The sequence below is a fragment of the Phascolarctos cinereus genome, unplaced genomic scaffold (genome assembly GCF_003287225.1).
Source record: "Phascolarctos cinereus isolate Bilbo 61053 unplaced genomic scaffold, phaCin_HiC Scaffold_4;HRSCAF=312, whole genome shotgun sequence".
In the NCBI taxonomy this organism is placed as follows: domain Eukaryota; kingdom Metazoa; phylum Chordata; class Mammalia; order Diprotodontia; family Phascolarctidae; genus Phascolarctos; species Phascolarctos cinereus.
The window spans coordinates 41,444,460-41,468,092 of record NW_027555847.1 but is presented as its reverse complement, the minus strand read 5'-3'; the positions used below and the strand labels follow the sequence as shown (position 1 = coordinate 41,468,092).

General features: G+C 36.0%; 1 protein-coding gene across 4 annotated transcripts in view; it reads right to left on the bottom strand.

Annotated features, from left to right (window-relative positions):
* Positions 1–23,633, bottom strand: part of CHL1 (cell adhesion molecule L1 like) — a 288,040-nt gene that overhangs the window by 226,418 nt on the left and 37,989 nt on the right. For all 4 annotated transcript variants that reach the window (XM_020979269.2, XM_020979271.2, XM_020979272.2 and 1 more), the window contains exon 2: positions 4,369–4,450. The gene's annotated coding sequence lies outside the window, so the exon portion shown is untranslated. The remainder of the gene's footprint in view (positions 1–4,368; positions 4,451–23,633) is intronic.

Sequence of the window (23,633 nt, the reverse complement as noted above, 5' to 3'; positions counted from 1 at the left end):
TCCTACTTCAAATCTCTCCCCACTCTAATTCATCTTCCATTCACCTTCTAAAGTGATCTTCCTAAAGAAGATGTGTGACTATGCCATACCCCTATTCAACAAATTCAAGTGACACCCTATTAGGTCCAGGGGGAAAAATATGTAAAATCCTCTATTTGGCATTCAAGTCCTGCTCATAACCTGATCTAGTCTTATTTTTCCAGTTGTCTTTAATTTTACTCAACTCCAGATTCTCTACAATCCAGAGACACCAGCCTCCTTGATTTTCCTTCCACAAGACACTTCATTTCCAGATTCCATGGCTTTTAATTGGTTGACTCATATGCTTGGAATGTTCTTCCTTTTCTCTACCTCCTGGATTCCCTTGCTTACTTCAAGTCTCAGCTAAAATCCTGACTTCTATAAAAAGACTTTTATGACCCACTTTAATATTAGTGCCTTTTCTAGCATTGAGATTACCACCAATTTACCCACTCTATATCATTTGTTTGCATAGCTGTTTGAATGATGTCTCCCCAACATGCAGATGTGAGCCTTTGAAGTGCAGGGATTACTTTTTTGCCCTTCTTTGCATACTCAGCACTTAACAAAGTGCATGATAATAATAGGTTGTTGACTTAACTTGACCATCAATGCAATTAAATAATTCAATTCAGTAAACATTTATTAAGCACCAGCTATGCCAGACATCAATAATGGTGTAACTGAAAATATATAGAAGTTTAGTCATACTATTCAATTTTAAAAAAGGAACATTTCCACATTCCACAAAGAGATACTATTTTTTTCTTATGTTTCTCAACCTTGACACTTCTCAGAAGTAATTCCAAATCACAACTGCATATTTATGTATTGTATACAATATATTGGTTTAGCTTTGCTTCTTTATGTAAGCCAACCTGAGTTTTACTACCTTTGAGCTCAAAATTATCTCTAAATGTGATTTCAGACAAGGTCTTCTTCATGCAACTGACACATCCTTATTTTGGCACCTTGCTGTCTGAATTGTGAATGCAAACTGGCAACAATCCAAAGAACAGGCAAAAATATGATAAAGGAAATAGAGTGATTGGCTGGTGAGGAAATGCAAGAGTTCTCAATATGCCTAGCCTGGGTAAACAACAATAAAGGAGAATGATAACAGGTCATAAATATTTAAAAAGTGTAAACATCAAATATGAAAAAGAATTATTAATTGTGGAACAGGGGCATAGAGCTAGAAATATACAGAAATTATAGGTAGAGAAAAGGGCTAAACAGAATTATCATTATGAAATATGTATAGCATGAAATATTAATATGCAGTATCCTAGCATCTGATGAAATCTTGTAACACATTGTGAATGTTCCACCACTAGAGATATCGAAAGCCTAGACTTAATTATTGAATAGAAAGGATAGTCTTCCTGTACACCTTAGTTTTAATGGTTTGCATCTCTTATTTCTTACGGTGAGATTTTCATTTTATATAATATTCTTTTATTAGTGTCTATCTGTTATTTCTCTAAATGGTTTAGAAGTTAATTATCCTCAAGAATAGGGTGCCTTCTCTGACACTAGTCATCAATCCTCTGTACTTGGTAAGATTTATTTGAAAAATATCCATTATCTTGACCAAGCTTTACCAGTTAGCTAAGGTGTCCATTAATCTAAGGAATCCAGCTGTGTTCTTCTGGAACACCAAAGCAGTTTGGACTAAATTAGATGCAAGTAGTACACTTAGCTGGCCATGCAGTCCATGTATCACCAAGATTTACAGTATATGTAGCCTTCCCTGTATTATTGGAAGCCTGCTATAATCAATAAATGAAGTCCTACACCATGATGCAACCCATCAATGCACCTATCCCCTGAAGATATGCAGTAAGTGTTATGGAGTTGTTCATTGTGCTTTCCCATCACTGTCACAAATTTATTTATTTATTTTTCTCTTTGCAGTGTCTTTTCTTCTTAGAAGTATGGTGAATGCCTTAGGTGAAATAATGACATAACATATATCTATTCATCTATCTGATCTATCTACACATATATATGTATATATACATACATGAATACATATATGTAAACATACTGCTTTTGATATATTTCCACAAAGTGATAAATAATTAACATGTAATATACAGAAATAAGCACTAAAATGTTGAAATATAGTTAGGTCTTGGAAGAAAAATGAAAACAAGGTTTCTTGTATTTAAATGTAATCAAAGATGTAGGAGTTATTTATCATGCTCCAAAATAAATAAGGATTTTCATTGTAGCAACATATGTTGCAGTGCCATTGTTTATGTTCAACTGAAGCCACACATCAGACAAATTAAATTCCAAGTGTTGAAGTGAAATTTAAGGGGTATATACAATGTGATTTGTGAATGTTTAACAAAACAGGATTCCTACTGCTTGAGAGTTTCACAGATAAGTTCCCATGTACTACAATGAAAATTGTTATTTTTAGAATGACAAAGTAATTTGATTCAGCCTCACCTGGAACAAAAGAAAGTATATTTTTTTTCAAGAAAATTGAACAAGACAAACCACTTTGGGAATGCCAAATATTAATCCATATTGCCATATAAATAGTCAAGATGCCATGAATTTCTATTATTAGTACAACATTATACTATCCCCTTAAGAGATATTGTGGCATAGCAGAAAGAAGGGAGTCAGAATCAGGAAAACCTGGCTTTCTGAGCTGGGTGAGATGCAGGTTAAGTCCCCTGGTCATTCATGATTAATTATGGAATGAAAGGAGACATCCCTAGCTCATTGAAGAGTTAACAAAAGAAGATTTACTTAGAAGTATAGCAAGAGAGAGGAATAAATTAAGCCTCTGCATTCAGGACCCCTTGAGTTGCTGAGCAAAGCTTTACTGCCTTTGCAATTCTCCAACCAAGCTAACTCTTTCAAGGCATACCTGGAGCCCCTTGTTGCTATTTTGTATTTAGGTGGCCGGGAAGTGATGTCATCAACTTGTAACTTTTAAATATGTATTTTCAAAGCTATCCTGCTGTATTTTCCTCTGAACTTCCTTTTATTCCCTCTGTGCATTAAAAAATCTTTAATAACCTTTTCATCACTTTTCTTTTTTTCCCCCTTTTTTTTGAAGTGGGAAGATACTGTTGTGATATTCCACTTCCCCTCTGATTAAAAAAAAAATTACTGGTAATAAATAAATATAGTTATAAATTCAAATTTCAGAAGAGGAGCAGGAGGTCTCAAACCTGGAGACCTCCAAATAATATCACAAGGATTGAAACTGATCATGTTCAAAGAAACAGGAAATGACAAGTTACTAATATAGTGATTTAGATTATAACAGTAAACCTAGAACCATACTTGTTCTCCTTTCTAACTGTAAACTCTAAGATTGCTTTATATATGTGAGTTGCATTGCATGGCAGCTTTCAAAAAAAAAAATCTAAGATGTGATATTAGGGGATCAAGGGACATGGCTCACTTTCTGTATCAGAATTTTCCTATTGCTACATTCTACCATTCAAATAGACCGAAATGTCCCATTATCTAATGAAGCCCCTCTTTGTTTCAGCAGAAGGGGGGTCATTGTTAAATCTACCACAACTGGTCTCAAGGATTCCTTTTTGTCCTTGTCCATGCACCTCCAGGCCCCAATTCACTACTTAACTTCTCAGAATGAAATTCAAATCAGTTGAGCTGATCTAGAGAAAAAGCCCATTATAAAACTACAATCAGCAAATAAACAAGGTTCAAAGAGCATGGTCCTTCAGAAGGTTAGCAAAAGATGTTAGGCAGGGTAAAGAAGTGGAGGAGTGATAAATTCACCAGTTCCTAGTAGTGGCAGGGTAGGTACATGTACTCTCTGGCACACAACAAATTCTTTACAGGCAATGATTCCTTAAATGGATTAGTGACCCAGAAAAGGCTCATGCTAAGGATTAGATTAACTTTGTGGTAGCACTTCCTTTTAATTTCAGTCTCACACAGCTAGCACAAATCCTCTCCGGGAATCTCTAAAATTCTCAGGTTTTTCCTTGTGACCTCTCATCTTTCTGGCAGCAAAAACTACAGTTCCCAACATCCCTTGTTATCAGTATCAGTTTATGCTCCTCCTTCCAAAAATAAAAATAAGAAAACAAAACAAAAACACTTTTAAGTAAATATTTTGCTTTGCAATAATAGAGCCCATAATTTTATGTTTTAAAAGATGAAGATATTCTATAATTTTCCTGCACAAATTTTGCCCTCATCTTATAGCACGCATTCAGCTTCATGACATCTGCTTTATTTCATGTTCTCATAGCCCTCAAGTTATTCCCATCTTCAACATATTGCAACAATAATTAAGTTTATTCAAAAATACATTGAGTATTTAATTAAAGAAGCTATTCTTACCAGTAAATTTAACTTCTTTTATTTTCAGTATGACATTTCTCTGAAGGCTTAAGCCTGGATCATTGTTTGCAGTTTACTGCACCTAGAGAGAGATTAAAAAGTTGTAAATTTAGAAATAAATGCAATCTTAGGAGAGATTCCTCAAACATTACCATTTTTTGCTCTTTTTCCTTGAATAAAAAATCACTTCCCCATGCCTTTTCTTTCTTTCCAAAGAAATCAGGTGACAGACTTTTTACAATACTACTATGTCCATTTCCGTGTGAACAAAACGCTACCTAACAGTAGTGTGTCAATTTGCCTCTGATACTGCAGAAGTGACCCTGTCCTGGATTTTCATGTCAAAAGAAACTGCTTTGTGAACTTTGACAGAGGTAGCAAAAATCAAATAAATAAATAAATAAACACAACCAAAGATCAATTCAGTTTCTCATTAAAAGTTTCCAAATATATTTTTGTTGTTGTCTTTACAATTGTTTTACCTAGCCTACACAACAGAAAATAATTTGTAAATATTTCTTTCTGGCATTAGCACCCCTATAGGCTGGAGGTAGCTGGATAGAGTGCTGAGGCTGAAGTCAGGAAACCCTTTCACTTAACTAGCTGCCTGTCTCCGGCAAATCACTTAAACTGCCTGTCTCAGTTTCTTCCACTATAAAATGATGATAAAAATAGCACCTAGCTCCAAAGATTGTTGTGAGGATCAAATGAGATAATATTTGCTAAATGCTTAGCACAGTGCCTGGCATAGAGTTCTGGCATATAGTTCCTTTCTATTCTAAAACAATTCTTAACCTTTTTGTATGTATTTCATGCCTCATTTTTATGTATTTCCTGGATCATTTTGGCAATCTGGTTAAACTTGTGATTCCTTTTTCAGAATAGTATTTTAAATGTACAAAATAAAATGCATGTAATTAAATGAAAATTGATTTTATTAAAATAGTTTTGTTTAAAAAACCTCATGACCTAATGTAGCTCTAATTTTAGATCTAATCATTTTCTAAAAATTATTTTTGGTCTAGACTTTTTGATTTCATTGTTGGGAGAAACAAGTAGTATGTAGTCTCTGATTCAGGACAGATAAGTAAGTCATTTGTTGCTTTTGGCCTGGGGTGGCTGTCTGGGAAAAGAAAAGATTAAGTGACTTCACCATGGTCACACTGCCAGTGTGTCAGAGACTTGACTTGAAACCATCTCTTCCTGATGCTGGGTCTAGCCCTCTGTTTACTGAACACAAGCTGACTCTCTTACTACTATAACCATGGTAATTTTGTCTTAAATGGGCAAGATGGTTTTCTAAAATTTGATCACTACCAACTTTAAAAGAAAGTCTGCCCAGAAATCTGTTTTCTGATTTTTCACCCTTTCCAAATGCAATGTTGAAAACATATGCTTTTTTCTTTGGGGGGCAAAAGGAAGCCCAAAATTGCAAAGTGTTCAAAGAGTTTAGGCTACTGGTCTTTTTCAATTGCTCCCTTATATCCATAATAATCTAGCCCTGTATAACTCAGTATTTTCAGAGAGATTGCCACTTAAGGATCTTTGTGGAAGCTACAATATCTGCTTTGGCCCCAAAGAAACAGAGTGACTAATATATGCAGGCAACCTACTTTCTTGCTGTTTACTCCTTGACAATCTCTCAGTTTGGCTTCAGTTCAAAAACTGTTGCCAAGAAGTATAAACAGATCCCTCTGCCTCCCGAGGGAGCCTCACACGAATATACTGAAAAGCAGAATTTCACCCCAGGAAGAATAGTCCCCACGGCTTTCCAATTGACCAACTGACACTAAACAAAGTCTCTTCTCCTGCTTCTTTTCTCTGGAGGCTTCATTTCAATCCCATTAAGGCTTACTACTGACACTACCATTATTTCTATTGTAATAAACAGAAATGTTTGTGGATCACCCACACAATGTACCAAACAGAATTTAGTAGGCCCTTTACCCACTGGATTCACAGTATGCATACATTCTATGGTTTATTTTATCTACTGACTGCATCAAGCTAATTGAAGATATTCATTAAAGGATAGGTCCTTTCCAGCTCTGAATATATGATCCTATAACTACTACCTACTCACTGCCCTTCTCTTCAGTATCCTCCCCAACTACCTGGCCATCCATAAAAAGGGTTTTAACTTTTTTCTTATCCAGAACTTATACCTTCAGCTACTTCCCTCCACCTCCCTTCCCTCTCCTGACAATACTGGTCAATGACTCTCTCATGTGAATCTTCCAACTATGCATCAACCATGAATCATTTTACTACCTACTCTCTGGTCATTTTCTCCACAACTTCACTTTGCCATGACCCCCTCCACTGCTAGAAGAATGAACAATTCAACTCTTCCAGTATTCTCGAATGGGATATATCAATCTACTCTTCTATGAAGAGAGTCACTATTTCTATAACTATTTGGAGCAAATGTCCCATCTTGCCTATGATTCTGGTATGTGTATTATCTTTCCCCATATGAAATCTCTTTGAGAGCAACCAGCTCTTAAAAATGCCTTTTCATTAATTTTTTTTCAATGTTTATTCATTCAATTATTTACTTAGATTTGAATCTTAATATGTAACTCATCTTTGTAACCTTAGACAAATCATTAAACTCTCTGGGGGTCAGTTACAGCATTTAAAAATGAAGGCACTGGGTTGCATGACTTCAAAGGTTCATTTAGTGCTCTAAGTCTGACATTCTAAGTTCACCATTACATTCACCAAGCATCTATTAAGCATCTAATGTGTAAAAAGCAATGCAAAGACAAAGATAATAGGAAAAAAGATAATTTCCTCTCCAGCAGTTTGTGTTCTAGGGAATAAATATGTGCAAATAAGTACTACTAAGTTCTTTGAGGAATAAGAGAGTACTAATGTCTAACGGGGTCATGAAAGGATTTAAGTAGATGGTGGCCTCTGAATCTGAATGGTAAAGAAACTAAATATTCTAAGACATGAACATAACGACAAACTACATGATCAGTATGGGAGACAACCCGAATGAAGACCAGAAGATGAAAGCTGGAATGCCGGATTGGAGGATATCTAGTAGGTCATTTTGGTTGGAAAAAAGAACATGAAAGGGCATAATGTGAAACAAGGATGGAAAGGTAGGTTGTAGATGAATAAATATAACTTCAAACATTGGGTTGAATAATTTATACATTTTCCTAAAAGCTAGAGGGAGTTGATAAAGATTCTGAAGTCAGAAAGTAACATATTCACAACGTTAAGAAGGTTATTTTGATGGTTGGGTAGAGGAAGGATTACACTGGGGAGAGATTTGAATCAGGTAGGCCAATTAGGAGATGAGAAAGGATGAAAGCCTGAATTTGGGCAATACTTGGGTGAATCTAAAGAAAGAGTTGCCTTCAAGTGGTGAGGAGGAGGTAGAAGACTAGAGAAGATTTGAAAACTTACAATATGAGGGGAAAAAAAGAGGAAAGAATCAGGGATTATAGACTATAAAACCCCATGATGAGTTGAATGATCGTTACCTCAGCAGTGATGCATTAGTTTTGAAGTTGCAAGGAGGGCAGTTAGGAAGGAAGAAAATGAATTGCATTTTGCATATTCAATTTGAGATACACAGGGGATATCCAGGTGGAGATGTTCAGCATTTCATAATGGGGGACCTACAGATAAAGACTTTTGTAGCTAAAGGCACAACCCTAAGCTATACTATGATAAAAGGTAAGGAAAAGGACAGGAACTGGACCTGTGCCTTCATTATAATGTAAAATTTTCATGTTATTTAATAATTTAGCTATGATTAAATGAATGGAAAACCCCAAAGGGATTTCCTTCTCCCTCAGATTTTCCCAACAGTGACTATGCATTTGGAAGAAAAGAAAAAGAAAAAGAAAAAGAAAAAGATTTGCATGATATCCACCATGATTTAAGCCATATTAGTGACACCTGCCCCCTACATAGCCTCATTGCATTGAATGTGGACTTTACTAATTAAGCCACAAATCTTTTCAATTCCTTACATTGCTGATGTCAAAATACATAGAAATCAAAAAGCAGTTCTCCAGCCACCAAATAATAATAAAAATGTTTGTTATTGAAATGATGCTTACACCTTCAAGATGAGTGTTCCATGATGGTTCGAGAGGTAGTATTGTACAAAAGGTAGTCAGCATGATGTAGCATAAACAGCAATAGACTTAGCATTAGAGGATCTGGGTTCAAATGTTACTTCTATCACTTACTATCAGTGTGACTTTGGCCAATTCAATTAATCTGTCTTCCCCTCTGTTGCCTTGTCAGTAAAGCTATAAGACTGAATTAGATGGCTTACATAGTTCCTCACAGCTCTAGACCTATGATCCTACAGACTTAAGACCTTTAGTTTCTTCAGCTATAAAATGAGTGGTGTGTTACTTTTTCAACAATTCTTTCCAAATCTACAATCCACTGTTGAAGAGAGAAATAAACAAGCAAAACAAATGACATGCACCCTATATAAATTATTTATCAAGACTGCACATTTCCTAGGTTTCCAGTTCAAGATTGTAAGTTTGAAAGTGTCCTTAAATTATGGTTAATATATGCTTCCATTCCATTTATAACAAGAGCCATCCCCTTTCAAATAACTTCATATGAGCTTGTGTCTCACGTTGTCATTGCTTCCCAGGAGGCAACAGCTTTATCTTAGTGTCAATATGCCATGTGTCTTACTTGTTTTTCCATTAATAGTGAAAGATCATGCGGAGATATCCACACTCATTCCCCTAGTTTCCCTGGAAACAATATCACGTCTTACTAAGATAGGTGGAGGGGGTTAGCATGATGGAGACAAGACTAGCTAAGAGAAGATTTAAGAAGTACAAGAGAGATGTCTGTAAGTCTTTAAATTGTTGTCTGTAGGAGGGATTTAATCTGCTTGGCTTTAGAGAGTAGAACCAGAGGCAGATAGGTGGACTTGGCAAAAAAGATTGATTTAGGTTTCCTAAATACTTCCTAACAATTAAAATTCTTTCTAACAATTAGAGCTATCCAAAAGTGAAACAGATCATCTCATGACATAGTGGGTTCTTTTTCACTGGCAAAGACTGAATAATCATTTGGACAATATGTAATGGATGGAATTCTTTCTTTAGGTATCAGAAGGACTACATGGCTTTCAATCTCCAAACTCTGTGATTCTGTGTTTGTGTGATTCCGTGTTTATGCATCAATCTTGCCCATACTGTAGTGACTGCCTATGCTTATCTCTGTGCCTAAAGCAACAGCCTGGGTCTATAGAGTTCTTATCTGTTTCATACACCATTGGTTGAGCAAGTGCTCACATTAGTCACATGAGCAGGATTTGTGTTACTAATCCAAGGAACTTGGCAGGGGAGGATCTATTTCCTTATGCAAACATGAACCTTCCACACCATGGTTGTAACCAGAATGTTTTTTTGTTTGTTGGTTTAGTTTTTTTTTTACTGGGAATAAAGATATCATAACCTGTTGATACAGCTTACCCTGGATATTTTCGGTCTTTTCTTATAATTGATTAATTCTCAGGGGACAGTTAACTCATGTTCCTAATGAAAATGCTTAACATTTTTTTTCCTAGTACAACCTTGCCTTCTTTGTTAAATAGAGGATACTATGCCAGATTCAACAACCAAATTTAAAGGAAGAATTTGGAGCAACAGCACAGATAAGAATCATGCATTTTTCAATCACAAACATTACACTACCCAAGGTTTTTTGTTTTGTTTTGTTTTATTTTTTAGTGTCATTGCAAGAATTTTGAAGAGATCTAATCAATTAAAATGAATAAACATAGATAATATAAACTATGTATACATAGAATCTGTTCAAAAAATTTAAATAATCATTTGTGAGACATTTTAAAACATGTTTCAGTTATTAATACTACTAAACAGAATGCATTTTCAAGGAAAAGAAATGGTGAAGTTATTGTTTTCTTCTGTCATTTAAAATTCATCTTGCACTCCACATTCTAAAGGGATGCAGAACTTGTATGTTTTATTGGCATTCCCAATTAGCACCCAATCTACTTCTCACCAGTATCTTATATGGACCCATTGCTTTAGTGCAACTGATTTGCTTACTATTTTCTAAACACATTCTAAATTCCATCTCACCTTTAAATCTTCATAATTTTACCACCCAATGGGAAATCATCTCCACTTCCCAAGCGTGGATGGTATAATTCCTCTCCATACTTCCATGTATATCTCAAATGTTCCCACTCCTGTTTTCTCTGACACCCAACACCCCTTTCTCAAAGGCATCTCAATCTCTTCTGGATTTCTGCAGCACTTTGTCAATGCCTCCCCATTTGCACTGTCATATACCTACTTTTCATTTATTATTATGATTATTTTCCTTACTGGACTATGAATTTCATGAGAACAGGAACAATGTCTTACTCACTCTTGCACTCTGGATAAGACCTAGAACAATGTCCCTTTTACATAATTGTAATTGAATAATTAATGACATTATTTTAACATATTCTGTAGAGATAGGGAAATTAATTTTGTTATTTTTTTCTTGGGAGACATAATTATTTGCTTTTTTGTGTTTCTGTTCTTTAGGGAGTTTGCAAATCAAATATTTTTCTCCAATATGCTTTTTTTTTTTGGTGGGGGGGAAGAGGATGGGAGCAAATACTTAAAATACCTCTTTTTTGCTGAACATTCATCATTGTTTGCTTGGTAATTAGGCTCAGGTTTTCAGGAATACATCATCTGAGGTTACATTTTGAGTGCCTTCACTTTTCAGAATTGATTATTCTGTTCCCTTCTCTTAATCTCACTGGGTACACTATAATCTTAGTAATTTATATTTCCTTTCTTTTACATTTGAAAGCCCGTCACCTGGCTATTTGCAGAATATGTAGTTTGCTATTTCAATTATTCTATTTGATCACTATATGTCTTGAAATTTTCATCTTAGGTGTTCTTGTTTTAATTTCTATAAGAAATCAGTGGAGTCTTTGGGTTGGCTACTGGTTTTTTTTTTCTGTATTCATCAATGCTGGACAATTTTCACGTATTATTCCCTGCATTAGGTTTTCTTTGTTTTTTGTTTTGTTTTGTTTTTTCTATTTGCCAAGTGCTTCTTGGAGATTTATAATTTTTAATTAGTCTCTGTGCATCCTTTCTAAGACATCGGTGACTTTTAGTTCTACTTCTTTATGCAGAGTTAAAAAAAGGTGGAGTTTGTGTTTTGGGCAGAGTCCTTGAAGCCTTGAAGTGCTCTAACATGGGTACCTACTGTAATAGAATGAAGTCTCACCCCCAAGTTCCCTCTTCTTTTTTATGTGACTCAGCAGAGTCAGTGTCTGCTATTTGTTGCAATGGAATGAGGCAGAATCTGAACTACAATAGAAAAATACATTTATGGGTCTCAGCTACAAGCTGAGCTGATAGGTGATGTAGTGCATGGGCTTTAACAGAGGGTGGAGGCTGGTGGAGGTACTGAGTGAGCACCCAAAGCATTAATATTCTCTAGTGTTGTCATATGGGTCAAACTTTATCAAATTTCTTCCTTTCTTCTCCTATGGATTCAACTCTAGTGTTACTTCTGATGCATTCCTTTTTTTTTTTTTGAGTTAATGTCGACTTAAAAAGAATGTCTAGATCCATTTCATTGGTCTTGTCAAATAGGTATGAAACATTCACTACAGAAGAAACTGGTCTGTATTTGGTAGTAAAATTAAATAAATTTATAGTTCATAAAATAACCATAATCCCCCAAAATGTTGAGTAATGGAGAGAAGTTTCTAGATGCATGGCATAAAGCTCTGAACCTCATCTGGTCCAGCTCAACATTTTTTATCAACAATTTGGATAAATAATTAGTAGGTATACCTAACAAACATATAGATGACTCAGAGCTGAGAGGGATATCATTAATATATTGCCTGTTAGGACCAAGTTTCCAAATAGTCAATAGCTTTGTATGTATGCTGAAAGAAATAAGAACTTGGGACAGCTAGGTGGCACAGTGGATAGATTATCAGCCCTGAAGTCAGGAGGACCTGAGTTCAAATCTGGCCTTAGACCAAAACACTTGACAGTTACTAGCTGTGTGACCCTGGGCAAGTCATTTAACCCCCAATTTTCTTTAAAAAAAGAAATAAGAACCTTGATAGCTATAATAGATATACATGCAAATTACTATATTGTATCTTCTGCAAGAAGCTTTCCCACATCTCCTTAATTTTAGTTTCTTCCCTCTGAGATTTTCTCCAACTTAACCTGCAAATATTTTGTTTGTATGTAGTTGTTTATATGTTGTATCCCAATTACACTGTGAACTCATTGAAAGTAGGGACTATCTTTTGCCTTTCATTGTATCCTCAGTGCTTAGCACAGTGCCTGACACATAGTAGTTGTTTATAAAATGCTGATGACCAACAGAATTCAGACTTCTTAAATGAAGAAATCGTTAAATCCTCTCAATGTCAATTTATTAACACAATACACACAGGAAAACTGTTTATGACATGTTGAGCAGATTTTAATGAATAAATTGCTCTGGAAGCAAAAAAAACATACAGTTTAACATGAGTCGGTGTGATATATGATAATATGGTTGTCAAACAAAAGGTTATGCTATATTTTAGTAGATTCAGGTTAAGCTAAGGGATATTCCTAGTGTAAATTGTACTGATCACAATATATCTAAGAAACTGTGCTTTTCTTTAGGTCCCACAGTTCAAGAGATCTTGACAAAAACAATTGCATCCAGATGGAAAAATAGCCAGGTTTCTGAAATGAAAAACACTCGTAAGAACTGAAGATGCTTACTCTGGCCAAGAAAATACTAGAGTGGACATGTTAGCTTTCTTAAATACATACATACATACATACATACATTTAAATATATCTATACACACACATACATATACACATATATACATATATAAACACATATATATATATATATATATATATATATATATATATATATATATAAATACATATGTGTGTGTGTGTGTATCTCCAGATGAGAAAATTAAGACATAGGGTTTGTAGTGACAAGTAAGCATTTTAGAACTCCATAAAGTTTCTAAAATGTAATGCTATTTAAAAACAAAAGCAACGGCATTATTATGTAGAAAATTCCTCATCATTGGGAATATCTCAGCAAAGAGATAACATCAGGGAAATTGCAAAATAAAATAAAAAAAACACACAAAATGAGAAGTCCATTTCTTCAGCCTCATAAGAAAAATCCTTTCTACTCCTAAGACTGATTTGTTAGGGAAATAAAACGTTTGCCACTGATAAGTGAGTAGGAAATACTGAACCAAAGGGCCTTCCTGGTATCTTATAACTTTCTTCTCTCTCTGTTTCTGTCTCTCTCTCTCTCTCTCTCTCTCTCTCTCTCTCTCTCTCTCTCTCTCTCTCTGTCTCTCTCTCTGTCTCTGTCTCTCCCCTCTCCTCTACCTTTCTTGATTTCTTTCTGTTTCTGTCTGTCTGTCTCTCTCTGTCTCTCTCTCTCTCTCTCTCTCTCTCTCTCTCTCTCTCTCTCTCTCTCTTTCTCCTTCACTGTTTCTGACTCTGTGTCTCCCAAGCCCCTTCACTGTACACATATTTCATAAACACATGATCTAGAGCATGTATTCTTAACCTGGGCTCCAAAAACCCATTGATATTTCAAAGGATGCATGAACCTGAATGGGAAGAAAAACACATTCTGATTTTTCACTAACCTATAATTGAATTTAGCCTTTCTTCAACTATTTACAAGCACTATTCTGAGCAGTCCACAGAATTCACCAGGGACAAAAAGATCTATAACATGCAGCAATGCTAAGAACCCTTGATTTAGAAAATAAAACAGACCTTGCAGAAAATGTGTAGCTTGAAGAATCACCAGCATTGTTACATAAGTCTCTTTGAAAAAGCCAGTTAATCAACATGCCATGCACAAATTATCATAGAGAAAAAAAAACATAACTTCCTCTACACTTGGGCAATGACATTTAAATATAGTGGGTCAATGACATAGAGGAATGTGACAAGGTTCTATAAGAATAATGTGCTCTCAACTAGTCATGGAAATGAAATAATTCTTTAATTATTGTAAATTCAAGTTCTTATTCATTTTTCCCATAGTACAAACAAAATAACCAGAATGAAAAACCTCTAAAATTTCCTTAGTGCATTGCAATCTGGAACATCTCAGGGAAGCAAACATTTTAAAATATATTTCAAGAAAGGCTCACCAAAAAATATTCAGCATGGGTATAGGTGACCTTTTGCAGGCAAGGTGGCCTGCATCTTTAATTCTGTGATTCAAAGGGCCAAATTAAATCATTCCAGTAGCTCCTATTATCATAAATATCAGTACATCAATCAGAAACAGGGGAGGACAAAGAGACTTTCTGACTACAGATGCTACAGAATCAGTTCTGTTGCTCTGTAAAATTTTCATTAAAAAAACTCTCAATAACTGCCTTAGACTAGACTGAGCAAAATGGTTTCGAAGTCAAGGGTCACATCATCAGCTGACAGCTAGATATCTTTAGGGAGGCAGAGACTAAGAAAAAAGCATTCTTTATACCTTACAACCACAAAGCCCCAATTAATTTGGTGCCAACTCAGCTACACAAATACCAAAGTAATACTAATAAGTTAAGCTATTGAAAGTTAACTTTTAATGGAGCCAATATAATACTAATATTAAGGCCTAAACATAACATGAAATCCAACACACACACACACACACACACACACACACACACACACACGATGTGTTTATTTCACTTCTTCATTTCATTTTCCATGGAATAAAAAAAAGGTTGCCTAAATGATCTGAAACCTAAGGCTAAAAATCTACTCCCATCTCCGTATATATTGGTAATTTCTCCATGTGCTACACATGTAGACTTTTCTTTGTAGTAAACTGAAGTGATTTTTATGTGCTTTATGAATACTAGCATAACAAGCTTCTAAACTGAGGGTGGGAGGGAGAGGAAGGAGAAGCTATTTACTAAATCTCCTATTTATCATTTGATGATGTTACAGAGAAAAGCTTGTAATATGAAGTGAAATGAAGAGTTCAGACAATTATCTAGACTATTCATATAATTCATTCAATGTGTTCTGGTACTGAGAGGATATTAGAGACTGAATAATAAGTTTAGGGAGCATAGATCCGATGCCTAATGGCCTTATCCATCCTCCATTTCACTTTGAGTCTATAGAAGAAAACGTGTCTCCAAACAGATCAATGATTTGTAAAATAAGAAGGTGGGGCAGACTCTGACTGCAGCACTTTTGCCCCTGGGACAAGGAGCAAGAAGGAACCTTCAGCCAGGACAAGGGAGACATTGGCTCTGGGGTATTGATCTGAGGGTGAACAGTGGGGAACTCATCACTGTGGATCATCTGGTCACTTCAATCCAGTCCAACCACCAATTATATGGTTGTATCAATTGTCTACCATGAACAAGATGGTGTGCAAGACAATAAGGATAAGACATGTTCAATGAGCAGCAGTGTCATATGTGTAGAATTGCCCTATACAGAGATTATTTTAGAAAGTGAATAAGATGGAATGGAGAGAGGAGACATTCAGGACTGAGAACTCATTCTGGAGGTAATTGTAATAGTCCAACTGAAATGTTATATGATAAAGACCTGACATAGGATATTGGGAACAGAGAAAGGAGATGCATAGGAGAGAAGGTGTAGCAGTAATAGTACCAGCAATAAGATTTGGGACCTTTATGGACAGGATGACTTACAAAAAGAGAAGAATAAATAATGATTCTGAGATTGTGAATCTGAGTGACAAAAGGGCAGTTGTCCTGAAGGGAAAAGGGAAAGTTTGTGGTAGGGATGTATTTCAGAGGATGGGGTCAAAATCTTGGATTTTTGTGTTTGCTTGTTTGTTTTTAAATGCTGAATTTCAGATATCCACAGTTTGTCCAATAGAAAGTGTCCAATAAGCAATTGGACGTGTTAAGTTAGAGGTGAGGAGAAACTGATTCATAATGAGGGGCTTTAATATCAAGATACCAGTTAAAATTATGGGAGCTAATGAGTTCACAAAGAGAGTAGATATGGAGACACAAGAAAAGAGGGTCCAGAACAGAACTTTAGTGGAACCCCATCATTTAAAGGCAAGATATAGAAGATGATCCAGCAAACTAGACTGAGAAATACAGGTCAGGTAATGAGGTAAAGGACCAGGACACACCAGTGTCATAAAAGTAAAGAGATGGTACCCAGGAGAGAGAATGTTCAATAATGGCCAATGCCACAGAAAAGATAAAAACCATGAGACCCAAGAAATTGCCATTGGATTTAGCAATTATGAAATCCTTGGTTACCTTGGAGAGAATAGTGTAAGCTGAGTAGTTAGAATTAGAGCTGGAAAGGATCTTGGAGGTCATTTAGACCAACCCTGGCATCTAGGTAGCTCAGTGGATAAAGTGCTGGGTCTGGAGTCAGGAAAACCTGAGTTCAAATCTGACCTCAGACAATTTCTAGCTATGTGACCATGGACAAGGCATTTAAGCCTGTTTGCCTCAGTTTCCTCATCTGGAAAAATGAGTTGGAGACGAAAAAGACAAACCACACCAGTGTCTTTGCCAAGAAAACACTAAATGGGGTCACCAAGAGTTGGACATGACTGAAATGATTGAACAACAACAACAGACCAATCTAATTCTAGAATTGAGGAACCTGAGGTTCAGAGAGGTAAAATGATTTGCCTAGGCCCACTCAGCTAGTGTCATAGGTAGGCTTTTACTCTACATCTTCTTGACTCCAAGGATTTTTAAATATTGAAGATATCTGGGCATATTTACAAGCAAGACGGAAGGAACCAATGGATAAAGGAAAATTGAAGAGTTTAAAGGGAAGGGTCCATTAAAGGGGTAATCCCGAAAAGACTAGAAAGGCTGGAATTAATCATCACAATAGCAACAAAATTTTGCATTCAAGTAGGCCTTAAAAGTCCACAAACCTCTTTACATAGATATTTCATCTGATGCTTATAGCAACCCTTTGATGTAGGCATTATTATTATTAGCAGCAGCACACTACAGATGATGAAACCAATACTTAGAAAACTACAGGGTCATTTGGCTACTAAATGACTAAGGAAAGACTTTGACCCAGATCTATCCTCTAGGTTGAGCAAACCAAACAGAGGGATAACATTTGAATTTGGCTCTGAATTTGGAGCAAGAAGGGGATTAGAAGGTGATACTGAAGGAATTTTAGGTAAGCATTTGATAAAGTGTCCAAGCTTTCTTGGTAAATTACAAGGCCTGATGTCCAAAGGGGTAACATAGGTAGCCTGAGAAACTTTAGAATAGAGGCTGTGGGGAATACTATTGCTTTGGTAATAAAGGAGTTCTTGATTACAGTGGAGAAGGTTTCCTCTGAGTTGCCGTTTAAAAGGCATATTACAAGGAGCTGAGAAGTGAGAGGGAAAACAGGAAGTGGCAGCAAGGGTAGAAGTGTTTGGTTTGGTTTTAACATAGAGCTGGTCTGTGTAAGAGGGGATTTAAAGACCCTTGGCTTCCAATTTTAAAGGTTATTGTTGCTAATTATGTGGTATTTGGCCACCTGAGTACACTGGTAGGGGAAAGGGGACATTCTAATGGTCTTCTTCATCCACCTGCCCCTGTCCTCTACCATACTTGTCTGAAAACAGATGTAACTTTGTACTTCTATGTCCCTCATGATGATAGTGGGTGAGGACAGTAGCACATTTTACCTGTCAACCTAACCGCTTTGTTGTGAGAGGACTGGTTGACTGAAGGGACTACATCTTCTACAACCATATTTTACCTCGTACTCACTCAGCAACTAGGGTTGGAGATGGGCAACAACTTTTCTTCAATCAGGTCCAAACAAGTTCCTGTCTCTCATACAAGTTTTCTGGCCTTGCCTCTCCTATTTACTGGCCTCAAGACTGGGTTTGATAAATTCTCAATGAATATTTCTGGTAGGATAACACCATTATGCTTTCCCCTTCCTGATGCTCAGGAATGGCAGTAGAGGATGGGGGTATATAGGATCATAGCATCATCAGAGCTGGAAGAAACCTTAGAGGTCATCTTACATAACCCTATAATTTCAAACAAGAGCAAATTGTGGACCAGAAAATTTAGTGATTTGCTTGAGGGCACGTAAAGACACTGTTGAAACTCAAGTTTTCTGTGCCTTAAATTTAGCTACCCACCATTCCCATGCCTAACCTGTCACCCATGCCTCAACTCCAAGCATGATCTCCTGCTGTGAAATATGAATCGACTTCCCAAGTATACTATGTCATGTCATTAGGACAGGAAAGTGGGCAACTTTATATTATAGTCTTGGATGCAAAATTAACTAATCACAGTGCTAGAGATGATACATACATATAATTTTAAAACAATAAAAATATGAAAGGTGCCAGAAAAAAGTTACCAAAAAAACATGCAACAGGAATCCAAAGGATCATAGATTTATAACTCCAAAGGATCTCAAAGGCCAGGAGAAAGTCAAACAACCTTTGACACATAATGGTTATATGAATGTAGGCAAGTCATTTAAACTCGATCTTCTAGAAAACTATAACTCTACATTTTAAAAAAGGTGCCAATCTGTTTTGGGAGAAATTCTCAATACTAATGATATCACTGGGCCCATTCCCATCTCTTTTTACACTCTGGTCTTCATCCACAAAATTAAGTAAGGATGATCATCTCCCTCAGGAGTGTTATAGACTAATGGGGGAAGGGCAAAGCAAGAAATGGGAATTAAATTCAATATAATATTTACTATAATCCCACAAGCATTTATTGAATTATTACTATTGGCAAGGCTCTATGCTAGGTTCTAGAGTTACAAAGTCAATTTAAAATCTATATATTATGTAACTAACTTTTTCATATATAAATGCAGTTGTTTTTTGTGTTTTGTTTTGTTTTTTCATATATAAATACATTGGAGACTGAGTGGTTAAGGATACCCTTGGGCTATATGTAATTATCACAATGGGATCCCAAAGGAAACTTTGAAATTAAAAAAAACCCTGCTTTTGAGCTATGTCTTCTCAGGTCAGATAATATGGAGAACTATAGTAATTATCTGAATAATTTAACTAAAACCTTTTTATCCCTTCTGCATCATTTTTCAGGTTGAAGGTGGAGTAGGGAGCACGCCTTTCCCAAATGTAAATCTACTCAGCCTGAACTCTCCTCCATGGAATTATAGGATTCTTTTACTATTTTCTAGTTTTTGAAAGATAATTTACTATTTGTTGTTTCCTACATTATTAATTTAATATAGCTAAAGGAGCTGAAGATAAAACAAAAATGCTCATTTTGTCTAGAAAAACCTTCACATTTTCCAGTGAATAGTAGCGTGTAGAAAGTGACTATTCATAGAATGCTTTGCAAATTACATTTGCTCTTGTCATTCTTTACACATCAATGCTCTAAATTAATGAAGTTTCCAAGGGACATAACAATCAGGAAAAAAGATTATGAAAGAGTTTAATAAATTGTATGAAACACAAAACATGTGGGGTAGAAATTATAATTAATAAAAACAGAAATTTAACACTACCTTAAAAAAGGAGTCAGAATTCCCCGAAAGCAACACATGGGGCTAATGCAAAAATCAATGTTCACTGCACTGGTTGCTTGCAAAATTAGACAATTAATCCTGTGCAAACTAACCTATCAGGAAAGCACACTGCAGAGTTGCTGATCACTATTATGCAGTGCAATGTATTAAGGAAGTAGCACTTTAATGAGATCCCCAGAGAGTGTCTGAACTTGAATATTTTTCTCCCTTTAAGAACATTTTTACTAGACATAGTTGACATTACTTTCCATATGTGATACACATATGCTCAAGTGTACCATCGTGCCAGTTACGAACACTAGGCAAACATTGCTCAGATGAGCAAGAATAAAACGATCCTATGAGGATGGGCTTAAGGAAGTTGATAAATAAGCAGAAAGGCAGACAGATAGTGGATACATAAATAGATAGATAGATAGATAGATAGATAGATAGATAGATAGATAGATAGATTAATTAACACATATGTGAATATATATATAGGGTGGCCCAAAAGACTTAGGACTTTTTTAGCTTTAATACTTTAAAACTGTTTTAAACTATTAAAGCTTACAACTATCCTAAGACTTTTGGGACACCATGTATAAATGTGTGTGTAAAAAAAATAATCCTGAAATTTACACGTTAAAATTGCCACTTTGCCCTGCTTAAGAGCATGTCTGCAATCTCTAGCTATTCCAGCGGCTTCACAGAGGCTAATGAACCATTTAAAGAAATTACATTACTTCAGTAATATATCCTGACTTTATATGTAATTCATGTATATCCTTGTGCATATAAGGAAATGTGTCGTGGTATTTTCATAATTGTAGCTCCTATAATTCTTAAGATGTAAAGAGATGCCTTTATACACTCAGGGTAAGCAGAGTCTATTCATAAATGTGTATCACCTGAAAAACAGCCTCAGTAGTTCTTCTAACAGAATTGTTCTACCTCATTTGCATATGCCTAACTGGAACAAAATTTTTACAAAGAGCAAAACAGTTCTGTACTAAGGACTGCATATCCAATCTAATAATAATTAATGGAGGCATAATCTCTGTCTGAGCCTCAATGCCATATTCCTGTCTACAGGGTGATTACATTGTAGATCAAATCCATCCAGGCTATCCCTTCAAATTCATTTCCTATATCATCAATGCTTATAAATGCATATTCAGAAAATCAGTTAGAAATTAGGTGCATTAAATTTTAGAAAGGCAAAGAAGCTTAAAGAAGATTATATGTAATAAATCTCCACGGGGGTGGAATAAGGAGAGAGAGAGAGAGAGAGAGAGAGAGAGAGAGAGAGAGAGAGAGAGAGAGAGAGAGAGATGAGAAGAGAAGAGGAGACAGAGAGAAAAGGAGACAGAGTCAGAGAGAAAAGGGGGAGGGGAGAGACAGAGACAGCGACAGAGAGACAGAAAAAGAACAAGACTGAGACAGAGTGAAAAAGAGACAGAAAAAGAGACACAGAGACAGAGACATGGAAACAGAGAGAGACAGACAGACAGACAGAAACAGAGACAAAGAGACTGAGACTTTCAGTGTGAAGTAATCCTAGCCCTTAGTAACAGCCTTGCTATGTGTGGCTGAATGTGAAAAGTAAGGCAGCATCCTCTCTGGCATGGATTCTCTCTTCTCATTTGCTTTGGCTCTGTTGCTGATAGCAAGCACATGAGTGTTCAGAGATTCCAATAAGATTTTTCTTTTTTTAAAGACAAAACAGAAAGGAGAGAAGTATATGTGTTGGGGAGGAGTGAGAAGAAGAGCCATTCAAAAGCAGGGAGGAAAGAGAGGAGATATCAATAGAAATGCAAAGGTCAAGAAGAAGAAAAGAATTGAGCAAGAATTAAAGACAGACAATTGAGAAGAAATCTATTGGACAGAAGGCTCATATTTTAAGTTTCTGCATCGCTTGGCTATTATCTCCTTTCCTTCAACCATTGCTCGTCATTAACTCATTGAGACTCCACTTGGCATATTTTTACCATGTCCCCTCTCCCCTTTATCATCAACTATCATTTACATTCAAATATAATTGGTTTCCTTTGTAATCATATACATTTTATTTTATGCCTTTAAAAATATTATTCTGAGACTTTTCCCAGAACTCTGCCCAAGGGTCCATGTCACAATAGAGTTGAACTTCCTCCTCCCATTAAGATCCTTCAGATTCCAACTTAAGATCCCAAAGTCCTTCACCCTCAGCACAGAAAGCCAAAACTCCAGGCAATAGGCACCTCTGAGCATGACCAAAGTCTGGCATTGCTGGGCATGAGCATTACTAACTTTACTATAGGTATTAAATAGTATTTATTATGTGCCCACATGCACACTGCTATGCTAGACACAAACCTTCCAGGAACTAATTTATCAGTTGGTATTTCTGTTTCATAATGAGCTCCCGACACAGCTTTTTCAGAGAGGCAATTAAGGCAGCAGGAAAAAAGAAAATCAAAGGTGTTTAAAAAAGCTCAGCCCCAGATAAGGCTTAAAGGATGGTATCTCACAGGTAAAGAAATAATGATAAAGGAATATATTATCAAATGTCTTGTTTTTTCTTCAATACCCACAATATTATAATTCTTTTTTTCACATGAAAAATTAATATTAAATAAGCATGAATCCTCCCAAAACATCTGCTGTTAGAATTGTTCATCTACAGTATTTAGGTGGGGGAAGGGAGGAAGATGTCATGATTTCACCTTTTGACAAAGGTTGCACCTTCTTGTTCAGGAGGAAAATATTTTGACAAGACAAGAGACAGCTTCCTTATTCTGTTTGATAAACCTTTCAACATGAAGCTTTCTCAATACGTATACACACACACATACACACACACGCATTCCTTTCTGTGGACATTTTTTTTTGTTCTGCAGGAAAAAAAAAAAGGCACTTACTTTCTCCGAAGCTCCAATAAATCATGGCTGGTTTTAACTCAAAACAATTCTCTATAAAAGGTCATAGAACTACAGCTGAGTAAAGTAAGTCAGCAAGCTACTAATAACCCTTATGTGAATGTATTTTTAAACAATCTGGCCTTTCCATCATTTTTGATGGTAGCAAAATCCCTGGGTGGTTTTAAAGCAATTTCTTTTGTATATATTACAAGAGACTTCATGAACCATTTTTGTGCTGCTATTCCACTAGTCTCTCCTTTTTGACCATTGTCACTTAGCTGCCCCTTCATTTGTTCCCCTACCCTTTCATTGATCTGTGTTTATTTTTTGTGTCCATTCCTCCCATCCTCACCTCACATAGACTATAAACTCCTTGGGCACAAGGTCCTGGGGGAGATAAATGAGAAAACATTTGTAAAGCACCTAGCACAGGGCCTAGAAGGTAGCTCTTGTTGCGTCATTTCAGTGATGTCTGACTCTTTGGGACCTCATTTGGGGTTTTCTTGGCAAAGATACTGGGGTGCTTTGCCATTTCCTTCTCCAAATCATTTTACAGTTAAGGAACTGAGGCAAATAGTACTTAGGGTCACACAGCTAGTAAGTGTCTGAGGCTGAATTTGAACTCAAATCTTCCTGATTCCAGGTCAGTGTTTCCTCCACTGCACCACCTAGCTGCCCCTGAAACATAGTAAGTTTTATGTAAATGCTTATCCCCTTCAGCCCTTTCCTTTCTTTGAGGGCAGGAAGCATGTTCCTTTCGGTGTTTGAATCCCCAGTACTTAGCAAATACCTAGAACATTGTAAG